This window comes from Tupaia chinensis, unplaced genomic scaffold (genome assembly GCF_000334495.1).
Source record: "Tupaia chinensis unplaced genomic scaffold, TupChi_1.0 Scaffold000314_1, whole genome shotgun sequence".
Classification (NCBI taxonomy): Eukaryota; Metazoa; Chordata; class Mammalia; order Scandentia; family Tupaiidae; genus Tupaia; species Tupaia belangeri.
Genome location: NW_006159807.1, coordinates 3,649,107 through 3,671,542, shown reverse-complemented (window position 1 = coordinate 3,671,542; position 22,436 = coordinate 3,649,107). Strand labels below are relative to the sequence as shown.

At 43.3% G+C, this 22,436-nt stretch overlaps 1 pseudogene; it reads right to left on the bottom strand.

Annotated features, from left to right (window-relative positions):
* Window positions 1-2,389: 2,389 nt before the first annotated feature.
* Window positions 2,390-22,436, bottom strand: part of LOC102499459 (enolase-like) — a 74,184-nt pseudogene continuing 54,137 nt past the window's right edge.

The window sequence follows — 22,436 nt, the reverse complement described above, 5'->3', positions numbered from 1 at the left end:
CTCTTGCCTTTTTCTAGATTGCCTGACATGACCCGCCCAGCCTGGAGTGCTCACCTCTCTTGAGAGGGTGCTAGGCATCACAGCTCCTCTTCGGTCCACCCCCCATGCTCAGGCTCAGCTGGCTTTGCTCTTCCTGGCAGTCACCCTCAGACACAGGGCTATTCTGAGAAGTTAGCCCAGTGGCTCTCCTGAGAGAATCAGTCTCTCAGGTTCTTAAACAGCCCCCTTCATGATCAGCAGCCATCCATGACAATGTCCCTGCCCTCAGGTTTGTGGGAAGAGGTGGAGAGACCTCCACCTCTCCCCACAGTCTTCCCAGAGCTCTGCGGGAAGGCAAGCCCTCCCTCCTTATGCTAGCCTTGCTATCATTAACTACGGCAATTCCCGGCTCAGGCAAGGACCCCTCTGCTCCCTCCTCTCACGTCTCTCTGTCTACCTCCAAGCCTCGGAGGCATGCTCAGTGTGCCCAGCCAACTCCATGTGAGCATGCACAGGCAAGCAGAGTGGAAAATGATTGTGTGCTGTATTGTGCAGAGGACCTTGCACAGCAGTCATGGGTGTAAAGGCACAGACAAGGAGAGACAAGACTGTCTCCCACTTCTAGGAATTAAAGCTTGTGCAGCTGAGATTCCTTTATGTCCTTGAAGTCAAACTGTTAACTGCATCTAGTATGGGTGAATTTCTGTAATGTTTTCTAATGCAATAAACTCATTTCTGCCTAAAAAATAATAATAAACATTTTTTTTAAAATCAGGGGGTTCTATTTTATAAAAAGATATAATGTTCAGATTTTGCTTCAAAATAATACAGATGGGGAAGCAAGTGGATGGGAGTGAAGATGGGGCAGGATTGGCTGGGAGTTCATGGTTGTTTGAATTTACTTTGGGTACATGGGGGTTCATTATAGTCTTCTGTTTGTGTTTGTATCTACTCAAAATACTCCTTGGAGATACAGAAAACCCACTTTTACACACTCAACATTCTTCTCTTTTTTGGAGAGGTTTTTTTTGTTTTTTGGGGTTTTTTTTTTGTTTGTTTGTTTGTTTTGCTCTACGGCGCGTGCACTCGCCAGACAGACAGAGAGACAGAAAGCGAGAAATCACCCCCCAGGGGGGATGGCCACGCCACAATCCCTTCTCCTCTGTTCTCCTCTCGGGGTCTTGGGCATGCACGCACATGTGTCCAGCGTAAGTTTTAAGCCACCAGGTCCAGGACACAAACCGTGATCAACTACATGGGAATCCAGCAACATAGCCATTACGCTAACTGCTGGTCCCCCACACTCAACATTCTTCTGACAGCAGGTGTATGGGGATTTTCGCACACAGCAACCAAGCAATTCTGCACAGACACCAGTTGGGTTTCCTATTATTCATTCAAATCTATCTGGAGCTGGCAAAGCGGTTAAGGCACTAGACTCCCACGTGTCCAACCATAGCTCGAATCCCAGATCTGGAGACTTGAATATCACACCAGGTATGTGTGCATGCATGCACAAAATCCCAGGAAGAGGGAACCAGCAGTTAGCGTAATGGCTATGTCGCCGGACTCCCACGTAGTCGACCATGGTTCACATCCCGGACCCGGTGGCTTAAAACTCACGCCGGGCGCATGTGCATGCGTGTCCAAGATCCCGAGAGGAGAATGGAGGAGAAGGGATTGCGGCGTGACCATCCCCTCTGGGGGGTGATTTCTCGCTTTCTGTCTCTATGTCTCTCTCTGTCTGGCGAGCGCACGCGCCCTATAGTGAAAAAAACCTCTCCAAAAAAAAAAAAAAATCCCAGGAGGAGAGTGGAGGAGAAGGGATTGAGGTGTGGCCATCCTTCCTGCGGAGGTGAGTTCTCACTTTTCCTCTCACTGACTCTGTCTCTTTCCTCTTCAGCTAGCACACATGCCCTATAGCAAAAATCTTTAAAAATTTAAAACATTAAAAGAAAAAATTAAAAAGGCCTGAGAGAGCAGCAGGTGGTGCAGTGGTTAGGGTGCTAAATTCTCACTTGGCTGGCTGTGGTTCAAGTCCTGGACCTGAAGACTTGCTTTCTCACTTTCTCACTCTCTCTGTCTCTTTCTGGTGAGTTCACCTGCCCTATAAAAAATTTTATAACAATAATGATAATAAATTAAATTAAATAATTCTAAGAAAAAAAAAAACTCAGAAAGATTTGAGAGACTATCTTATTTCGTACTGTCCCAGGCTGCATTCTGCAGTGCATCCTCAGTGGTGAGGAATCAGTGGTGACACTTAACCAGGAATAAAGGAGAGTTCTGTTCTGCTGAGATCCTGCTTGTTCTGACTCCATACCAGCTGGGCACAGATGTTCACTCCCTGGGTGAGAGGATTTGCACAAGGCCTTGGGCTTTGTGCGTGCAGTCACTCAAGGAACAGACATCAAGTGCTGAGTCTTTTTCGGTCCCTGTCTGTGGAAACATCTGTTCCCCTTCGCAGGACTTGGCGAAATGCTGGCTGCTGCTCTAAGGCTGAGCTTTCTGTCATTGTCACATGAGCTCTCTGGGTCGCTGTTCTCTGTGCTGCGATCTTCATTCCCTCATGCTGAGGTGACAAGAGGTGCTCTTCAAACTCTTTGGCAGGATGAATGCTTTTCTGAGAAGAGTGTCCGCTTGAGGCAGAGCCGTTCCTCAGAAAGCAGACACAGTGACAGCTCCTGCGGGACAGTTCCACACAGCCCACAGCAGCTGGAGCAAGGAGTGCAGAGGCCGATATCAAGTGCTCTGCCCACACATCTCCAAGGCAAACGTGGCTCACGACCAGGTCCAGCTCATTATCTATTTGTACAGTAGATGTTTGGGAGGCACATGAAGGTTTATACGGAAAGAGATCACTTCCTGTACTGGTCCAGGTTCTTGATTTCAAACCACTCACTTGATTCTGACTGATTGAAGGAAAATAAAAATATGCTGGAAGAGGCGCTGGTAGGCGGTGTGGTGATTAGGGTGCTGGACTCCCACATAGCTGACTGCGGTTCAAGTCCCAAACCTGGTGGCTTGCTTTCTCACTTCCCCTTTCTCCCTCTCTCAAGCTCTCTCTCTCTCTGGTCAAATTTAAAGTAATAATAATAAATAATTTTAAAAATAACATATTGGAAGAATATCTTGGTAGCTCACTGACTCCCTGGGGATAGCTGCAGAAAAAAATTCACATAATTGGCAAGAACATAGAAACGAAGTTCCCTGGTCACAGTTAAAATCTGCTGCCCCAGCGCCAGCAGGTGGCATGGTGGTTAAGATACTGGCCTCCAACATGACCACCTGCAGTTCAAGTCCTGGATCTGATAGCTTGAAAAATCACACCTGTTGCATATATGTGTGTACCCAAAATCCCAGGAGGTGAATGGAGGAGAAGGGATTGTGGCATGGTCATTCCCCCTGGGGGAGAAGAGCAATTTCTTGTTTTCTCTCTATCTGTTTCTTTTCAGTTAGCATAAGTACCCTATGACAGAGAGAGAGAGAGAGAGGAAAGAAAAGAAAGGAGAAAGAGAAAGAAAGGAAAGAAAGAAAGAGAAAGAAAGAAGAAAGAGAAAGAAAGAAGGAGACAAAGAAAGAAAAAGAAAGAAAGAAGGAAAGAAAGAAAGAAAGAAAGAAAGAAAGAAAGAAAGAAAGAAAGAAAGAAAGAAAGAAAGAAAGAAAGAAAGAAAGAAAGAAAGAAAGAAAGAAAAAAGAAAGAGAAAGAAAAAGAAGGAAAGAAAGAAAAGGAAAGAAAGAAAGAAAAAGAAACCACTGACTCTAACTGCAATCCACCACCGTTGTTGCAGACACTGGTCCTAGCTACTGCCACAGTCCCTGCTTTTTCACCTCACTTGCTCCTGACTCAAGTCCAAGTCCGGGGCAGCTGACGAGCTGAGTGGAGGATAAGCCCATGGGGGTGGGAAGAGAAGTGTCAGGCCTTTTCTACCTCCGCGCAGGCTTCTACACCGCTGTGAAGTTCCTATTTCACATGATTTCCCCTACAGTCCTGAACAGCTGACATTCACCTGGCATTTAGATGTGGAAGATTAGAGGGGCTAGCAAGTGGTGTGGTGGTTAAAGACACTGGACTCTAGGGTTCCAGCAGTTGGTGTAATGGCTATGTCTCTGGACTCCCATGTAGTCAACTGCGGTTCAAGTCCTGGACCCTGTGGCTTAAACTCACGCCGGGTACGTATGCATGCATACCCAAGATCCTGAGAGGAGAATGGAGAAGAAGGGATTGCAGCATGGCCATACCCCCTAGGGGGTGACTTCTCACTTTTGGTCTCTCTGTTTCTCTCTGTCTTTCTGGAAAGCGCATGCACCCTATAGCAAAAACTTCTTCAAAAAAATAAATAAATAAGACACTGGACTCCCACGTGGCTGATCACAGTTTGAGTCTCAGACCTGGCAGCTTGCTTTTTCATTTTTTTTCTCTCTCTGTCTTCTTCTGGTCAAATTAAAACAAAATAATAATAATAATAATAATAAATAAAGTTAAATTAAAAAAAAAAGATGTGGAAGACTAAATTCTCAGACTAACACAGAAGTCACCCAGGGCATTCCATTGAAGAATAGCTACTGAATGGAGATAAAGCCTTCTCTGGAGGAAAAACAAGGGTGAGTGAATGAAAGACTACCAGCTGTTATGCTTCAGACAGTCGAAGAGGCCATCCATCTGCAACTGTGACTTGTCTTTGCCTCACCCGTGGGCCTCTAACACTTACACTTAGTCTTTATAACCATTCATTTAAAAAATATGCTTATCCACCTCTTTCTATGGAAGAGAGACACACGTGCTCATACACACTCATACATGCCACTCAGTAAGAGAGAAGAACAATAGTGTCTCCATGCTGTGGTTCACCCACAGTCTCAGCCTGCCGAATCGCGGACACACATATGCATGCCCAGTGCACTCAGGAGCCTCCCCATGCAGGCCCAGCTGTACCACCATTGGCACCACTACTCGGCCCCTACACACTCATTGGAATAGCTATACCCTAATGATGAATGACAGGAGCAAGCAGGAATAATGTGGATGACAGGAGCGAGCTTGAAAAGCAGCCCAAGAGCCTACATGCAATGGAATCTCTCCTTTGGGGACGAGGATCTCCAATATGGCCAGAAAGTGCAGTGTAAACACAGGCTCTTGACCACACACATTTGTATTTTTCTCAGTCATCTTCGCTACTGTTCCAGCAGGCGCCACACTCACACACAGCCTGAACACGGTTATTGTAATGAACCTGCGCTTATTTTGCAAAGTTGTCAAGAGTTAAGCCAAGTCTGAACTCTCCATTTGTAATACTGTACAGTTCACAGATGGAATAATCCCTGATTGTGTCTTGGGCCCTTTTGGAACTGAACCTACAGATTCGGAGTATTGAAGCAAACCTGAACTGTCTGCTTCCAAATGCCTTCTTCAATCATATCAGTGATCAATGCTTCTGTGTCCACATTTATAACGATTTGACCCCCTGCCCGACATGTGTAATTTGCCACGCAGTCTATTGCCTTAGTGCAGCTCAAGGCTGTGATGGGGTAATCGCACTTCCCTTAATTGAGGGCACCTGTTTTCCCTTCACCAATGAGCAGAGCAATTGGAAATCCTGCTGAATCCACAGTTCCTCTTACAGCCTGAGCTGGAAGTTAGAGCCATTTACCTTGTCAACCTACACTTGCCAGGGTTAAGTCAAGTACCTGACAACATAAAACAATATCCAAATAAGCCTGAGCCCACACTGTTGATAAACAAAACATCTGGTCATACCTGAAAATCAGGAAGCTAGCAAAGGCTGCTGGTGTGAGGACTCAGGAGCTAACTGGAATAGGCTCCCACTGATCACAGTTGACACAATTTGAATACAAGAAAGAACAGTAACAGCTAAAGATATTATTATTTTCTTAATTTGTAAAACTGGGCCACTTTAATGTTTTTGTATAATTTGTTAATCTTTTGGTGCCCAGCAGGTGGTGTGGTGGTTAAAGGCGCTGGATTCCCACATGGCCAACATGGTTTGAGTCCCAGACGTGGCGGCTTGCTTTCTCACTTTCCCTTTTTCTTTGTCTCTTTCTGGTAAAATTAAAAAAAAAAAAAAATAGTGAATGGAATTAAATAAATAAATAAGTCTTTTTAAAAAAAAATCTTTTCATGACTGCAGACATGCAAGACTGTGTGGTAGTATTCAGAAACATCATAGTCTTGGTTTTCCAGATTGGTGTGTCATCCTCAAAATTTACAAGGTGTTACTTGTATGAAAGAAATGGCTATCAAACCAGTAAGACAGCATTTATGCATCCATTGTTTTCAGGATTGTTGGTAACTTGGGCATATTTCCCCCAAATAATGTTGCCTTGTGTCACTTACAATATTCCCAACTCACTCCTGTTCACCTCAATGACAGTACTTTGGTAATAACAGGAAAAAAATCGAGGGGTACCTACAGATCCAGATCCAGTTTGCACTTGTCCATTCACCATCAAAAGTGGGAAGAGAGTTCCAAGAGCTGCCCAGTGGACCACCTGGGTGCCAGAGGTGTCCACCTGCACCCCCAGGTGCAACAGTGCCTGGGTGACCTCCTGATGACCTGGGCCAATTGTCCCTGTCAAGAAAACAACACCACTTCTTGCCTGCTGGTCCCTTGCCACAGAGAGCTAAAAGTGCCCTGGGGATCCTTTAAGTGTGCCCTGGAAGAAGTATTGTCTTATTTGCAAGCTGGAATTACAAGCAGTAGAGCCCAGAACTGCAAGTGCAAGAAACACTGATACCTGAGCGGGTATCTGGGAGTGGTAGTACGTGAGCCCACTCCTGTTTCTTTCTCTTGGTTTCCAAACCCATGTGTCCTGCTACTGGGTCACAACACTGGATAACATGTACTGCATCCTCCGAGTCTGCAGTAAAGGGATGCATGTGGCTTTATTCTTTACATTTGATTTATTTTCTTTTTAAGGAGATTTTTGCTATAGGGCACATGCATTTGCCGGACAGACAGAAAGACAGAAAGTGAGAAATCACCCCCCAGTGGAGATGGCCACACCGCAATTCCTTCTACTCCATTCTCCTCTCAGGATTTTTGGCATGCACACACACATGCTTGGCATGAGTTTCAAGCCACTAGGTCTGGGATGCGGACCACGGTTGGCCATGCTAGAGTCACTGATATAACCATTATGCCATCACCTGGGCCGTATTCTTTACATTTTAATAGCTGTTCTGCCTGCACATAAACTCGTTTACAAATATACCTAAGAAGTCTCATCAATAAATGTCTCTTTTGGTGTGGTGGTTGGGGCAGCTGGGTCCGACATGGCCAACTACATGGTTCAAGTCCTAGACCCAGTGGCTTGAAAAACACACTGGGCACATGTGTGTGAGTGCCCAGAATCCCAAAAGGAGAGTGGAGGAGAAGAGATTGAAGCATGGTCATCCTCCAAAAAAGTGCTTTCTTGCTTTCTCTCTCTCTTGTCTTTCTCTGGCAAGTACATATGCCCTATAGCAAACTTGAAAAAAGAAAATGTCACTTTTTTCAGCAATTCACTTTTTCATTACTATTTAAAACTAAGTAAAAGGGGTTAAAGGGAATTGGACGCGTGCATAATGAGCGCACACCAATGTTCACCGCAATTGCCATAACGCCGGGCATGTCAAGGGTTCAGCTCGTGCAAGACAGAGCCACGCACTGGGTGTTTCATGAGCTCTTCTGGGATTGCTTCTCATTTCAGAACTCAACACTCTTCCATTTAAAAATCACCAGAAAGAGCTGCTTTGGAGGACGCGGCAAGATCATCCTACCTTGACAGCTTTAGAGCACTAACGTGTGCGCCTTATATAAAACCACCTCCGAATTCAGCAGATGTGCCCCACTCACTCTCTGATGGAGACTTTTAAGATACTTGTGGCAAATGACAAGTGCGCCACCCAGTCTGTCAGAAGCCTGACCTCGTGGGCTAACGGCCTAGTGTTTTCCGTGAGATCTTGCGCTTACCTGGCAAAATGAAGCTTCCTCTGAGGAAAGGAGGAACATGACAGCTGGCAGGGTATAGCTATTCCAGACACACAGCTGCAGTTTACAGATATCCCAGAGAGAAGAGGAGATTGAAGTTGGGCCAGTGTCCCCTTCTGAATCAATTACCCATGGCCCTGGAGGACACACACTCTGTGGAGCATTCACATGACTGAGACAGGCCCCAGGGGGCTCAGAAAGGGCAATGCTGTTTGCAGAAAGACAGTGTTCTCTTTAGGAAGTTAGTACTTACAAGAAATTGGTTAAGTACAAGGGAATTTCAAAAAAAATAGAATTCAAGTATCAAGTTATTTTGGTGCAAAAATGATTTAAAATCCATGCATACCTTTTTAAAATTTTTTTAATATTTTAAATTTTTTTTGGGGGGGGGAGGTTTTTGCTATAGAGCGCATGTGCTCACCAGAAAGACAGAGAGAGACAGAGAGACAGAAAGAGAGAAATCACCCCCCCCCCAGTGGGGATAGCCACACCGCAATCCCTTCTCCTCCATTCTCCTCTCGGGATCTTGGGCACGCACGCACACGTGCCCAGCGTCAGTTTTAAGCCACCAGGTCCAGGACACAAACCGCGTCGACTACATGGGAGTCCAATGACATAGCTATTACGCTAACTGCTGGTTCCTCATGCATAGCTTTTTTGATAATACACATTCTCCATTAACTTTTCAAAGACCCACCATACAAGTCACAGTCTCGAAATATCTTGGCTTCGGGACGCTCTCTGTGCCCCAATTCATTTGTCTGCTTAGGATCGTCTTGCGCTGCTGTCACTGGCTAGTATTTCTCACACCAGTTATTAACCCAGACAAGTATGCCGACCATCTTGTATTTCAACTTCCTTCTTATAAGATTCGAACCTCATCATCTTCCCAAAGCACTTGACTATTTCTTCCTACCCATAGCGTAAGTGAAAATGTGCCGAAAGTTCCCCATGTTTTCTACACTTTTGCCCCCTATCGTTCTCCTTGAGTTCTTCAGAAATAATTGTCATTTTTCTTTTCAAAGAATTGTCATTTTTCTTTTCTCTAAAGTGAGTGTTCAGAGTTTAAATTATTGCTAAAATTCCTTTCATTTCTAAATTCTGTGATGCTCTTATTTTTATTTTAAGAGGTTTCTGCCTTAGGGCACATGTGCTTGCCAAAGAGAGAGGGGGAGAGAAAGAGAGAGAGCGCAGAGACCATGAGAGGGAAAGTGAGAACTCACACCTCAGAGGAGATGGCCTTGCTGCAATCCCTTCTCCTCCATTCTCCTCCTGGGATCTTGGGCACCCACACACACACACACACACCAGCATGATTTTCAAGCCACTGGGTCCAGGACTCAAACTGCAGCCGGCCAGCAACATAACCTCTGCAACATCTACGGGTCTTGATGCTCTCGTTTCTAATCATTCTTTTGCCCTGGTAATCTCATTATGGAAGGCTGTTACTTTCTTATTTCATGAAGCCCTTTTGTAGTAAGGGTTATAGCATAATATTTATAATAAGAGGCATTTTGCAGATATAATGTAAAATGTATACATATGTGATCAGAGGATTATAAGTAATGGTACACAACCTGATGGTTTTAATATACAACATTCTACAATACTGCTGTACAATATAATGTATACTTTATGAGTTATTGAGAGCATTTTTTAAATTTTCAGACATTGTCTTTCAGATTGTTTCGGATAAACTCTACTACCTCAGAATAATCTTTACTACATAAAACATGTACACTTTTAATTTGCTAGAGGGCACATGTGCTTGCCAGAGAGAGAGAGAGAGAGACAGAGAGACAGAGAAAGACAGAGAGAGGAAGTGAGAACATACTCCCCCAAGGGGGATGGCCAGACCACAATCCCTTCTCCTCCCTTCTCCTCTCAGAATTTTGGACATGCACACACACACGCCCAGAGTGTTTCCAAAGCCACCAGGTCTCAGACACAAACTGCTCAGCTGCAGTCATTCATGCGGGATCCAGCCTTAACCACCATGTAACCAGCTGACCCAATCAGACTATTTTTACTTCCTACTTTTAAACCAAACAATGTGTTTCTGCAGCAAGTTTATAGGTTAATCCATACTAAAGGATTTTGTAATTAAATAAATATTGGGAAGCTCTGGGTCCCATACAATTAAACAGTTTTAAAAGCAAGACTTCTCAGAGCTCCTGCTGTGCTAATATGTATTTTGAAGAAAGTCCCTTTGCAAAACTTTTCACCCAAACCCTTGTTCAACATCTTGAGAACTAATAGTCACTGACATACAGTTCAGGGAAAGCTGCCCTGAACTCAATGGGGCGTACCTTGTGCTCCAATCTAGAACTGTACTAAAACCAATGAAGGGGGAAATGGGCATCTTTTGAAATTTATCTGTTTGCCTTTATTTGTATGATCTCTGAGGTGACTAGAGTCTCATCCAGACTTTTTCCTATTTCCAAAATCCCCTCCACAGGGCCAGGGGTGAGCCATGCCCACAAACTTTAACGCATCATTTTGGCCCAAGTGATAGGACTCTTGTCCTGTCCCTGGCATAGTATCTTTGCGATGAATGAATCACATCCACAATCATTAAGAGACCATTTCGACTCATTGATAACAAGGGCCTTTCTGTCCCTGGGACTATCTTGTGATGTATGCAAGCTCTTTTATCTCTGTTTCAGTACACTCTTTGCTGATGCCTTCCTGAAACACGGACCTCCCTTTCCAGTCACCAACCTGAGAATTGTGAAACCCACCTATGGCCTACAAGCCCCCACCTGCCCTCCCAGATGTCCTGCCTTTTTGGGCCAGACCAATAGAAAGCTCTTTTCACTAAATTCCAAACCTTGTCTGTCATTCTCAAAATAAAATAAAAGGAACCCCTGCTCCTGATCACCTCGAGAAAGACACGTTTGCCTTTTCTCTGGGCCTAAGTCACACACATTCATGCTTAGAAGTAAACCGCATTCATTGATATGGATCCTATTTGCTAAAAGCTGCTTGTAAATAGGAAATATTTCTGTTCCAACTTGGTTAATTGCCCGCTGGGAAATGTTACAAGCTAGATTGCAGCTTAACTGTTTTGTGACTTTTCAGGTTTCCTTTGTCTGCAGCATTAGGGACCTAGACTACATAACCCCTGTAACTTCTGTAAATCCAAGCCCAGACTTTTGAGAATGAGCTCCTCTGGGTCCACTGGCATGATAAACTTGAATTCTCCTACTCTCTCTGGATCCTCCAGTGTAATCAACTTGAGTTCTGCTCTCCGAGTGGTGCTTCATTTATCTGTGGTCTGTTTTCTGCAACAAATTATTATTTCTGCAGAGTTGGTTATTTCCATCAATAAGACCATGCCTCTGGGTGCTTCTTCCAACTGCTGTTCTTTTCTTTAAGTTTATTTATTTATTTCTTCTATGATCAAGAGAGACTGAGAGAAAGAGAGAGAGAGAGCCCATTCTCATAAAGGTCTTGATGCCACACTCCATTCCCAGCCTTAGCCAGCCCTGAATCATGAGCACGCACATACCAGAGAACTCATGGAGGTCTCCAGGTGCAAACACAGAACCTTCCCCTGTGGGTCACCCTCACAGAGTGTCCTGCTTACCTGTGTGCCCATCCAATCTTTCCTTTGGACTATTGTAACTCTCTCTTTTTTTTAGAGTGAAGGATGTGGGGAAGAGGAAGAACTAAATATGAGAAAACACTTTAACAGATTTCTTCGATGCTAAAAGTAATGCTGGAAAAAAATAGGTAGTATCATAGGTAAGTACTTTTCATTTAAGAAAGTATATATGAGTCTCTTTCGCTTCTTAGGGGTGATCTTATTAGTGAAATGATCATAAAATGATTGTAAAAACTACTAAGTGAACTTGGAAAAATTGATAAACATTTTTCTAAAAGAAAAACCTGAATATTCTCTAAATTTGTCTGAGATATGGTTTGATTAGACTTTCTCTTCAGGTCCTCCTTGCAGCCTTTACACTTTGCACACATGAAGTCTTACGGCGTGAGGGCCTGAGGAAGGTTAACACCCAGTTCTTCTCATCTCACGCCTCTCTGACATTCCAGAGGCAGCCGAGCTCACTTCGAAAAGAAGTAAGGTAGCTCTTCGGGATCCCAACATCCAGAAGTAAGATAGCTCTTCGGGATCCCAACATCCAGAAGTAAGGTAGCTCTTCGGGATCCCAATATCCAATTGACTCAACTGAAACAAGATTTTCTTCACAATTAATGCTTATTATTTCATTCATTCAACAGACAAGAATTAAAGAGACGAGTTGGAACAATCCTTGCTCTCAAAGAACTTGGAATCTAGCCAGAGGAAGCCAGTTGGGGGCGAGAGCATATCTAAAAGGACAATCAGCTTTACTGTGTGATGGTTACTAAGAGGGCTTCTTGGAGGAAATGGCAGCTGAACTGAATCTTACAGTGTTTGCTTGGTGGACAAAGTCAGAAAAATGCATTCACAAAACGGGGAGCAGCCTGGAAAAACCTCACAGAAACATGCAGCAGCCTGGCACTATTCAGGAACAGCAGGTTATTCTTATGGTTGAGGCAATGGCAGTTCGAGTCCCAGACCTGGCAGCTTCAAAATCATGCCAGGCACATGGACGTGCATGGCCAAAATCTCAGGAGAAGAATGGAAAAGAATGGATCGTGGCATGGCCATCCCACCAGGGGTGATTTCTCACTTTCCGTCTTACTCTCTCTCTTTGTCTCAAACAAGTGCACACACCCTATGGCAAAAAACTTTTAAAAAAATATTTTTTTTAAAGTTTATTCAATTATTTCTTGCATAAGCAAGAGAAACTGAGAGAGAGAGAGACAGCATCCCCAACAGGGTCTTGACACCACAATCCACGTCTGGCTCCAGTCAGCCAGATCATGGGAACTTACATGTCTGTTATACTCGGGGAGGTCTCCAGAGGAGAAGCGAGAACCTTCCCATGTGGGTCAGCCTCACAGAGCACGGTATTTTATTTCTGCACCAACATGCAGCCTGGGAATTCTTTAAAGAGAGAGATTACATCACAAACTATGTGTCAGACACAGAGCCCGGTCTGATACTAGATTCCTATCGGATGCATAGTGTGTGACTGCCAACCCCTGGTCAGATTCCTTTCACTGAAGTAAAGAGTTAGAGAAATGCTGGCCTAAGGGTGATACTTGTGGAAACCCAACACAAGGAGCTGATGATGAATCAAAATGTCCCCTTTCCATGCAACCCTGTAGTGCAGAGGGCAACCATCAAGTAGTTCCTTTTATAAACTAGGACTCCTGCTTTCATCCCTGTGCTTCTTCACTAGATTCTGCAATATATTTTTAGCAATACCAGAGAATATAGATGCTATCTTATCATGTAGGATTTTTTTAATATTCTGCAAAAATCATTTTCTGTGTCTTTTCATAAATAACAGACCTTATCATCGTTATACAATGTGTGTGTGTGTATGTGTCAGTGTGTGTGTGTGTACTTCCTCCATTAGCCTGTAATCAGAAAACATTACAACCATTTCTTTTATCCAGCCCTCTAATTCTCTTTCCTCCTCTCAGTCTTCTGGCCAATTTAGCCTTTTCCTCCCATTTTGCCTTTTCTCGAAGAACAGCCATATTTCTACTTTTGAGTGTCATTTCATTAAACTCTAAAGCAGCCATCCTGCATCCCCAAATTAACTCTTGTTTGGGGGGAAGTGTAAATGGCTTATCAGTGCATAATCTACTTTTTCAACAACAAAAAAAATCTCACTGTAATGTATATTTCCTCCTTGTTGTGCTTCGGGGGCATCAATTAATGTCAGACGCCTGACAATTCCCTGAACACATGCCTTTGACTTGCAGATGCTGGTGTGACATTTCCTGACATCTGGGCAATGTTTTCCACACGGGGCTCACTCACTCCTCTTGCCCTTGATTTCCCTGACATTCTTCTACTGGCTTCCTCACTCCCTTCTCCTTCTGGGGCAAAGTGTGTAACAGGAATGGACCCTCGCAGACAGAAACCCTGTGCTATATCTTTCTCTTTGCCTTTCTTTCTGTTTCCCTTTCATATGAAGCTTATCCATGGGCCAAGCCTGTATTGCAGTGTTTAAGAACTGGATCCCTCATAGCTGACCACAGTTCAAGTCTCAGCCCCAGCGGCTGGATAAACACACTGTGCTGCACATGTGTGCCCCAGATCCTGAAGGATGGAGAAATGGAAGAAGGAGATTGCAGTGTGACTAAACTCACTGGGCTCTCTCTCTCTCTCTGTCTCTCTCTCCATCTAGCTCTCTCTCAAGCACACATGCTCTCTAGCAATTAAGAAGAAAGCTTACTCAGACTTGAAAAATAGTAAAACAATACTATTTTAACCCTTCTTTCTACAGCTAATATTTATACAATGATTACATTTTAAGAGAAAGTTTTCAACCACATAAACTTCCAAAAATGACAACTTTAGAATTAGAGGCCAAGATTTTCATTTTCATTAATGGCTTCTTTTTCTTTTTCTATTTCTTCTTTTTAAAAAAATTTTAAAAGAAATAAACGGGGACCAGCAGTTGACATAATGGCTATATCACTGGACTCCCATGTAGTCGACCACTGTTCGAGTCCTGGACCCAGTGGTTTAAACTCACACCGGGCGCGTGTGCGTGTGTGCCCAAGATCCCGAAAGGAGAATGGAGGAGAAGGGATGGTGGCGTGACCATCCCCCCTGGGGGGGTGATTTCTCACTTTCTGTCTCTCTGTCTCCCTCTGCCTTTCTGGCGAGCACACACACCCTATAGCAAAAAAATCTAAAAAAAAAAAAGAGAGAAGAAAAGAAAAGAAAAGAGAAAAGAAAAACAAGTATACGGTAGGGCCTGAATGGTGACGTGGTGGTAACAATGTGCTACAAAGGTTCCAGGTGAGTACTGAGAGAACCCGCTCTGCCAGAAACCAGTGACACACGTCCCATGATTGGGAGCAGGCTGAAGACAGGGATGAGTTGCTGTATGAAGACCCTATTGGGGTGCCTGTCTGTCTCTCATTCATGAAATAAATAAATTTTAAAATGAATTCATTAATTCAGAGAGAGAGAGAGTCGGCCCTGCAGTGCAGAAGCTAAGCACTAGGTACAGGGAGCCAATGCCCCACGGCTAACCGAGGTTTGAATCCTGGCTCTAGTGGCTTGAGAGGCATACTGGGTGCATGAGTGTGCATGTGTGTCCAAAATCCTGAAGGGGGGGAAGGAAAAGGATTGCTGCATGACCTACCCTATTGGAGGTTCTCCATCTGTCTGTCTGTCTGTCTCTGTCTCTCTCTGTCCGTCTATCTGTCTTCCTCCCTCTGGTAAATGCATATGCCCTCCGGAAATGAAAGAAAGAAAGAAAGAAAGAAAGAAAGAAAAGAAAAGAAAAGAAAAGAAAAGAAAAGAAAAGAAAAGAAAAGAAAAGAAAAGAAAAGAAAAGAAAAGAAAAGAAAAGAAAAGAAAAGAAAAGAAAAGAAAAGAAAAGAAAAGAAGGAAGGAAGGAAGGAAGGAAGGAAGGAAGAAAGGAAGAAAGAAAGAAAGAAAGAAAGAAAGAAAGAAAGAAAGAAAGAAAGAAAGAAAGAGAAATAAAGAAATACTTGGGAGAAAAAGGACTCTCATTTTCAAAGGAAATACATGATATACTCTCTAAGAACAGAAATTAAGACCAGGCAGATCCAGCAGGAGTGAGTTAGAAGAGTTAGGGTTAATCCTTAGGGAAATAAGCCAGATTCACTTTCTTGCATAAAACAGAACTTGTGCTGGGGCCAAAACTGAGAAAGGAGTTTAGAAGTGAGTTGTGGAGAGACAGTGCAACCTAAGCTCACGTGGGACCCTCACAGCCTTTCTTGACTGAAGGTCCCACTGACCCCCAAGCAGCCCAAACCCTCTCTGGAGAGCCAGCCCTGTGCCCATAGGCAGGTCCCCTGCCCGGGCCCACACTTGGACTTTCTCTTTCTGTTTGGAATGTCAGTGGCAACGCCAGTTACAAAGGCATATAAACCATGCCCAGAGGGGAGACCTAACATATTCTTTTCAGAAACACAAAATCGTTTCTTCACGGCATACCCTTGCACATCTTGAGGTAGCTAGAGCACACACACTAGTCAGAAAGAAACTAAAAAAAAAAATGCCACTACAAATAGAGGGAGAGATTCTTCTTGAATCCCTACAGAGTTTGAGTAAGAAAAAATATTGCTTGTTTATAGAAATTTGACCTTAAAATGTCAAAGAACAGAAAGATGCCATGGAGGTCATCCAGGAAGGAAATGCCTTTTTCTCAGACTTGTCAATGATACTTTTGTTCGTAAATGGTTTGAGCAAAAGTAAGATAAGAGATCAGTAGTTTGATTTTTTTTTTTTTCCCTTCTAGAAATCAGCTTAATCCCAGGGCCAGCAGATGGTGTGGTGGTTAGGGTATTGAACTCTCACATGGCCAACCATAGTTCTAGTCCCTGACCTGGAGACTTGCTTTCTCACTTTCCCTTTCTCTCTCTCCCTCTCTCTGTCTCTCTCTGTTTCTCTCTGATGAGCATACATGCCCTATAACAAAGTTAAAAAAAAATAAAAATAAATGCATGGGCCCAGCAGATGGCATAATGGTTATATCACTAAACTCCTACGTAATGAACTATGGTTCGAGGTCCTGGACCAGGCAGTTCAAACTCACACCAGGCATGTGTGCCCAAGATCCTGAGAGGAGAATGGAAGAAAAGGGATTGCAGCATGGCCATCCCACCCCCCCAGCACTCCCCCTCCCCCTAGCGTGGTGATTTCTCACTTTCTATCACTGTCTCTCTGGGGAGCACACACGCCCTATAGCAAAAATCTCTCTAAAAAAATACATACATACATAAATACATAAAATAAAATAAATAAATAATTTCAAAAAAGAAAACATGCTAAAGTCTTACTCCAGAAGAAATATTGTTGCTCTTAGAATAAACTTGTGAGGAGGGCAACAAGTGGTATAGCGGTTAAGGCACTGGGCTCTCACATGGCAGATCACAGTTTGAGTCCCAGACCAGCTGCTTAGAACTTGCCAGGTGCAAGTGCATGTGTACCCAAAATCCCAAGAGGATAATGAAAAAGGAGTTGCAGCATGGCTATTGGCCAGGGGAAAGGTGGGGAGGCAATTTCTCACTTTCTCTGTCTCTCCAATGAGCGCACACACCCTAAAAAAGTCTCTAAAAACATACTTGTAAGAGAGGAAGGGTGAGAACCTTGGAGGATTATAGTTTTAACACTTGAAAGCCATTTCCTTTTGAGAACCAGCAGTTAGCGTAATGGCTATGCCACTGGATTCCCACGTAGTCGACCGTGGTTCGTGTCCCGGACCCGGTGGCTTAGAACTCACGCCGGGCACGTGTGTGTGCGTGCCCAAGATCCCGAGAGGAGAATGGAGAAGGGATTGTGGCGTGACCATTCCCCCTGGGAGTGATTTCTCGCTTTCTGTCTCTCTGTCTCTCTCTATCTGTCTGGCGAGCGCATGCGCCCTAATGCCCCCCAAAAAAAAAAAAAAAAAAAAAAAAAAAAGCCATGTTCTTTTAGGCACAAGTTCAAATGAACATTTATGAGATACTCTAGAACAATTGTTCCACAACCAAGGCAGGAGAGACATCCCAATTCAGCAAAAAGATACACTCCAAAAGATATTAGAAGCAACCCAAGACAAATTGACATGGTGACAAATTGCTCTAGTGCCTGCACCTTTAAGCCCCAGCTAAACACGCCTGACTAGAAAGCGGCAACAATGTAAGACAGAACTGGTCTGAGCTCAAAAACATTCATTCCTTCCCTGCAGTTTTCTAAACTCCTACCCAGAAAGAGATCTCAGAAATTTTATCAGGGTAGTTTTTCTACACTATAACTTTGTAGACTGTATTCTTTTTTCCTAAAGAATTATTTTATTTGACTTCATTTTATTTGTTTATTTTACTTTGCTGCGGGGGTGGTGGTGGTGAAGTGAGAAAACAAGCTGCCAGGTCTGGAACTCGAACCACAGTTGACGATGTGGGAGGTCCAGCACCTTTAACCACTATGCCACCTGCCTGCCTCATTTTTTTAAAAAAGAATTATTTTATTGAGACCAGCAATTAGTGTAATGGCTATGTCACTGAACTCCCATGTAGTCGACCGCAGTTCGAGTCCTGGACCTGGTGGTTTAAACTCATACCAGGCGCGTGAGAGGAGAATGGAGGAGAAGGGATTCTGGCATGGCCATCCCCCCTGTGTGTGTGTGTGTGTGTGTGTGTGTGTGTGTGTGTGTGTGTGTGATTTCCTCACTTTCTGTCTGTCTTTCTGGCAAGTGCACGCGCCCTGTAGCAAAGAAAAAAAAATCATTAAAGAATTATTTTATTTAACCATATATTTTAATTTGACCAGAGAGGGACAGAGTTAGAGATGGGGGAAAGTGAGAAAGCAAGCTGCCCGGTCCAAGACTCAAACCATAGTCGACCATGAGGGAGTCCAGTGCCCTTAACCACCAAGCCACCTGCCGGCCCCTGTGGACTATATTCTACTAATTATATTCCATATATAACCTTGACACTGGCCCTTCAGCTCCCACTTCTAAGAATGCTTGATACTATATCTCTCTGAGCATGTTTCTGCTTTGATATTCTACAGCACTCAGATACCTGGAGTGCATCTACGTAAATGAGCAGAAAAAAGAATTCTAATAACAGTAACAACGGCATCCTATTCGGTGATTGAAAACTGCAACTATGTTTTCCAATCTGTTCCCAGTGATGGAAGTGTCATCCTGTGGAATGAAAAACCGCAGATGATAGTCCCTCTGCCCATATGTTTATGAGGTCCTGTTTGCATCAAGTCCAAAGATGACTTGATTCTTAAATTGGTTTCAGAACTCCTGCCTGTAAAGCTGAAAGACACAATGCATTTATTCAAGGAGATCTGTGCAGAGGTGAAGTAGGTGACCCAGAGAGACTCTACCATAACTTTTCCCGAACTGCCATTCATTAAACATGTTCCATCTCATGAACCATGAATCATTTCATTTTTAAGTACTCTTTTATTTCCTTTAAATTTATCTAAAACTTTATTAGATTCAACCGGCACAGTCCTGACAGACAGCCCGCATACATTCGAAACCTTCCCAGCAGAGAAGCATAAAACATTTAAAATCTATATTTGATCTGACAACAGCAGCACAGTGTTTGAATTAGAAACAGATTAGACATAATTGAAGATAAAGAGGACGCAAGCACCACTCCCATTTTGGTGAAGTGGGCTTTAAATTATCAGATTCATCCAGAATACATTACGGAGAAACATTGAATTGTTATCTTTAGACAGCCTTTTCTAAGAGTTTACAATTTCTCAGTTCAGTGAAGCTTGCCACCAGCTTGTTATCAGAACAAAAAACGAAAAATCATTCGGTTCAGAGCACAGAACTGATCTCACCTCAAAAAGTACACATTTCCTTCTGATAACAGATCCTTCATTGGACAGCCACGGAGTCACTCCATCACACCTCTTCCAGGCCCTTCCACTTCCCACGTAATTCCTGAGCAGGCTACAAGTAGGCATTGTTTATCATAGGGCTCCCTGCTTACTAATTAAACACCCACATGTCACCCCCACGCACACACTCATGCCCGCGCACAGTCACACCCATGTGAGCTCGCACACACACACACACATACACCCTTTCACTTCCTCATTACTAGTGGAGCCGAACTCATTATGCAAAGCAAAAGTACAAAATTTAATTAATGAAAGTTAAATAAATTAAGTTTGGGTACAACAGCGTGCCATGTTTTTGGTTTTCTGTTTGTTCATTAGTTTGTACAAAAAAATCAGACATTGGAACAAAGATCAGACTTTAATAGAATCAGAAAAATAATTCTATAAGGAAGCAAGTGACTAAGCATGAACTGTCTAGGTTACTTTCTCCTGGTTAAATATATTTTCACCCATTTTCAGTGTAAGACATAGAAATACTCCTATAAAGCAGCAAATCTCACTTTTTTTTTAAAGACAAAAAATGAGAAAAGGAAAAAATAAAGGAGAGACTGAATTAGTTTGGAATCATTTGTGGTCCAGCTAAATCATTAAGAAGTTCAAACCCTTTGCAATTAAACCAAACTTCGAACTTCGGTTTTCAGTCCAAAAGTTCCCAGTGTAGGAAAATAATAATTTTGCTTTTACAAGCAACTAGAAACCTACTTTCTTTTTCGTGTGTGTATGTGTCATTTGTTTTCATTCTGCCAAGTTTAAAAGAGGAACGAAGGCGTTTTGGAAATCTATGTTTCAACCACCATTAGACCTGGCACACAGTAGGTATTTAATAAATATCAGTGGGATTAAGTGATACATGTAATGACTGTCAGCTTCAGGTTTATCTCCAGTGCGAGCACCTCTCCCAAACACCCTTGCGTGTGCTCAGCTGTTCCACTAAAGTACATTCTTTTGTTTTCCATCCTAATTCGCTCCCTTGGAGCATTTTTTAATTGAAAAAATCTTTTTTTTTTATTTTTTGAGAGGTTTTCTCTATAGGGCACGTGCATTCGCCAGACAGACAGAGAGAGACAGAGAGACAGAAAGCAAGAAATCACTCCCCAGGGGGAATGGCCACGCCGCAATCCCTTCTCCTCCATTCTCCTCTCAGGATCTTGGGCACGCACGCACACGTGCCTGGCGTGAGTTTTAAGCCACCGGGTCCGGGACATGAACCGCGGTCGACTATGTGGGAGTCCAGCAACATAGCCATTACGCTAACTGCTGGTCCCATTAATTGAGAAAATCTTGAAGTGCTTTGTGATTTCCAAATAATTCATATTAAATGATCAAGATTCAAAGCAAGGAAGATCTTCAAGACAAAAGAGTTGACTGTATGAGCAGGAAAAATGGGTGTGTGTGCACGCATGCATGTGTGTATTCTTGGGAAAGTTACTTAGGCTGAAGATCATGAAGTATTTTTTTAAGAATTATTTCATTTAATTTTTTTTTTTAATTTGCCATACGGCATGTTTGCTCACCCAAGAGAGACAGAAGGAGAAAGAGGGAAAGTAATAAAGCAAGCTGCCAGGACCAACAGGTGGTAGGGTGTTAAGGCATTGGACACTCCCCATGGATAACCACCGTTCGGACCTACTGGCTTGCTTTCTCACTTTACATCTCTCTCTCTCTCTCTTTCTCTCTTTCTCTCTCTTTCTCTCTCTCATCTCTTTCTAGTCAAATTAAAATAAATTAATGAACAAATAAAATTAAAGTAAATAATTAAAAAAGAAGAAGAAGAAAAAGAAAAAGAAAGCAAGCTGCCAGGTTTGGGGCTCGAACCTCTGTACGTCATGTAGGAGTCTGGTGCCTTAACCACCATGCTACCTGCTGGCCCCAGAAAATATTTTTTAAATCATGTAATTCCTGGAAGACAGACATCTTGGCTAGGAAAGAACATGGATTTAGGACTCAATTTAAATTCCAATACTCTTGATGTTCATCCTTGAATGAGCTGAGTGACCACAGGTGAATGGTGAGACCTGGTTTCCTCCTTACCTGAGAAGAAAATACCTTCCTCTGGTTCTGTCCTGGACCTTAAATGAGGTCAGATTCTTTAAAAAGGTTGGAATTGTGTGAACTCTAAAACATACAAATAATTTAAATAAAACCTTATGACCTGTATATATTAATGCAATGTTAAAAATCAGGGCCGTTGGGACCAGCAATTAGCATAATGGCTATGTCACTGAACTCCCATGTAGTCGACCGTGGTTTGAGTCCTGGACCCGGTGGCTTAAACTCACACCGGGCGCGTGTGCATGCGTGCCCAAGATCCTGAGAGGAGAATGGAGGAGAAGGGATTGCGGCGTGGCCATCTCCTCTGGGGGTTGATTTCTCGCTTTCTATCTCTCTGTCTCTCTGTATTTCTGGCAAGCACACACTCCCTATAGCAAAAACCTCTCCAAAAGAAAAATAAAAAATAAATGGGGGCTGTGAACCAGCAGGTGGCAGCATGGTGATTAAGGTCCTGGATCCCACATGACCAATGCTGGTTGGAATCCTGGACCCAGTGGCTTGAAAAAATACGACAGGCATGTGTGCATGTGTGCACAAAATCACGAGAGGAGAATGGAGGAGAAGAGACTGTGGTATAGCCATCTCCCCATGAGTATTTCTCACTTTCCCCCTTCTCCATCTCTTCTGTCTCATGTGCCCTATCGCACAAAAAAAAAAAAAAAAAGAGGTTGTGGGCCCAGCCAATGGCATGGTGGTTAAGGTAGTTAGATCCCAAATGTCTGACTGAGTGGTTCAAGTCCCAAATCTGGTGACTTGAAAAACATGATGGGCTGCTGTGCATGGCCAAAATCCCAAAAGGAGAGAGAAATGGAGGAGAAACTCTTGGAAGATGACCATCCTCAGTGGTGGTGGGGGGAGTGCTTTCTCACTTTCCTTCTGTCTCTCTCCTCACCCCGAGAACACACATACCCTCTAGCAAAACATTATTTTTTAAAAATTATTTTAACTTTTTA